Source organism: Loxodonta africana, chromosome 4 (assembly GCF_030014295.1).
Source record: "Loxodonta africana isolate mLoxAfr1 chromosome 4, mLoxAfr1.hap2, whole genome shotgun sequence".
NCBI classification, from domain to species: Eukaryota; Metazoa; Chordata; class Mammalia; order Proboscidea; family Elephantidae; genus Loxodonta; species Loxodonta africana.
This window is the reverse complement of record NC_087345.1, coordinates 119,650,934-119,653,678: the sequence shown is the minus strand read 5'-3', so window position 1 is coordinate 119,653,678 and position 2,745 is coordinate 119,650,934. Positions and strand designations below refer to the sequence as shown.

At 39.9% G+C, this 2,745-nt stretch overlaps 1 non-coding gene across 1 annotated transcript; it reads left to right on the top strand.

The window, feature by feature from the left end:
- Positions 1 to 2,350: 2,350 nt before the first annotated feature.
- On the top strand, positions 2,351 to 2,456 carry LOC111748466 (U6 spliceosomal RNA). Its single transcript, XR_002784188.1, has one exon. It is a non-coding gene; the product is annotated as a U6 spliceosomal RNA (small nuclear RNA).
- The last annotated feature ends 289 nt before the right edge of the window (positions 2,457 to 2,745 follow it).

Below are 2,745 nucleotides of genomic sequence, written 5' to 3'. Positions count from 1 at the left end.
GGCCTACTCTTTTGGGAAATCGTTTCAGCGATTCTGTAATATCGTGTATGCCGTGAACTGTTAATCCTACAGTTTTCCCCCACCTTGCCTTTAGCTATCTGGCAATCCCACCCCACCCCACACCACCTCCACATGCAAGAAATTAGAGACTCCCAGTTATACATACCCAATGAACATATGATCTGGTACATCATGTTAGTGATCACAAAACTCCTTTTCATTTTTTGGTCCTGCCTTAGTCATCAATTTTTATTTCCCAAGTTTTAAATAAATCTTTTGGTGCCTCAGTTGTAAATCCTGTGACTGCTTCAGAAGATACCAAAGAACTCATTAGGGCTGAGTGCTTGAGATCCCCCAAAGCAATTATTTCTTAAGTACTACTCTACACAAGTAATTGAGGCACATGATAGGAAGCAATTTGTGCATCAGGAGTACTCTCACCCAGATGGCATTTCTATAGCAACAAGAGAGCAGGGAGCAGTAGCAGGGTGCTAAAGCCAACACTCCTCAATAATGAAATTTACCATACACGTTAAAACTGGACTTCAGTTTTCATTTTGCATTTTTTATATTGAGCACATAGTAAGCTTCCAAATTCAAAACTATATCTACATGTATCCAGAGTAATATATTTTTCAACATGTTGTAATGCTGTTAATTTCTAAAAACTGTCAATAAAGGAATACGACTTGCCTTCTAATTTGAAAATGAAACCCCCGATGGCACCTAAAAATGTGCTTCCAATAATATTTAAAGTAATATGACAGTTGTTGTTGCCATTGAGTCAGCTCCAACTCATGGTGACTTTAAGTTTAACAGAACAAAACACTGCCTGCTGCTGCGCCATCGTCATGATTGTTGGTATATTTGAGTCCATGTTGTGGCTATTGTGTCAATCCATCTCATTGGCAGTACTTACTATATAAGCAAGTGGGGAGAAGGGGTAAAAACTGTACATTCAGCATATATATATGTACTGTAGTCTTTACTGGAGTTTTCTAAGATCACCCTGAAATAACTACTTGTATCAAATCTTCATCTCAGAAAATGCCTCCTTGGAAACCAAAACTGAGATATTTTCTAACAGAAATGGTCCTAGGAAACCAATCCTTCTGATGGATTTCAGAATGAGATGACTTGCCCTCCATATGGCAAGGACCCCACTGCCAGTGGTAAGTAGTGGGGAGTAATAACTTCTGGTTAGCTGTGGCATCACAAATCTTGAAGACCCTCAACTGTGGTGAGTTGGGATGGGATTAAGGTAGAATTGGAAGTACCAGTTTATGCAATATCAATAGATGGACAGATATTGGACAGTAGTAATTGTAAAGACTGGAGGTTTCCTGATTAGTTAGTTGTTATTAAATGTCACTGATGCACTAAAGGAAAAAAAAAAAAATCGACAGGCTCAGGTCAGCCAATCAGAGCACAGTGTGGAAACCTAAAGAAAGGCTTCTGTGATAGCATTTAGGGAACTTTATACCCTGTAGCTGAAAGGTCAATTGCTGAATATCAAGGAGCACAGCACCTCAGTATGAGAATAACAGTTACAGTGAAAGGCTGAATTCAGAATTCCAGCAAATCTAGGGAAGGCCCATGGTGTAGAAGAATTGGGATTCAAAAAATCGGACGTGGACATCTGGTTAGATGTTGAGATACTTGGACCCCAGTTTCCCCTAAACTTTCTGAGCCAACAGAAGTTGTCCAGTCCCTCTGCTAAAAGACAGTAGCCTCCTCTTTTCTACCAACTAAACCAGTTTCCCTCAAGTTGACTCCAACTCATGGTGGCCCCGTATGTGACAGAGTGGACTGGTGCTTACAGGGTTTTCAATAGCTGATTTTCTTACACAGTTCTTATGTGGTACAAACAGTTTGTGCTTGCATACTAACCTAAAGATTAGCTGTTCAAATGCACCCGGAGGTGCCACAGAAGAAAAGCCTGGCTATCTGCTTCTGTAAACATTACAATCACAAAAACCCTATGGAGCACAGCTCTACTCTGTAGCACATAGGGTCTCCATAAGTAGGAATCAACTCAAAACAACAGGTTTTATGGATTTTTAAAAAGTAGATCACCAGGCCTTTCTTCTGAGGCAGCTCTGGGTGGACTCGAACCTCCAACTTTTCACTTAGCAGGTGAGGAAAACTGTTTGCACCATCCAGGGGCTATCATGCAAAATCCTCACCTGTGACAGATGCTTCATAAAATCATAATTGCCTCCTCAAAATACGCCCCTCGCCTCCCCTGATCATTTCCAGTCTAATAACTAGTGTCAAATCTTAGCATAACCAGACTGGGATCCCTGATATTGGAAGAAAGGGATTATAGATAGAAGAACTGCAGGCAGGAGTGCTCCCTTCGGCAGCACATATACTAAAATTGGAACGATACAGAGAAGATTCGCATGCCTTTGTCCAAGGATGACATGCAAATTAGTGAAGCATTCCATATTTTTATGTGTATAAATTTTTGAATGAGAAATTAAGCTGTAAATTTTTACCTAAAGCACATAAAAAATAAAATAAAGAACTGCAGGACCTGTCTACCATACAATGGCAGGAACAAGGAGAACAGGCCTGAGAATGAATCTTGATGGTATTAAATCAAGGAGAAATACAAGTTTGGATAAAGAAAATTTTTGTGTCCAATCTTTTATGACTCAGGATGGAGTATTCTTTGAAAGATGCCTAAAACTGGTCCTACTACCTTACTAGAGTAGCTCCTTGAAGCTAGGAAAAGATGAT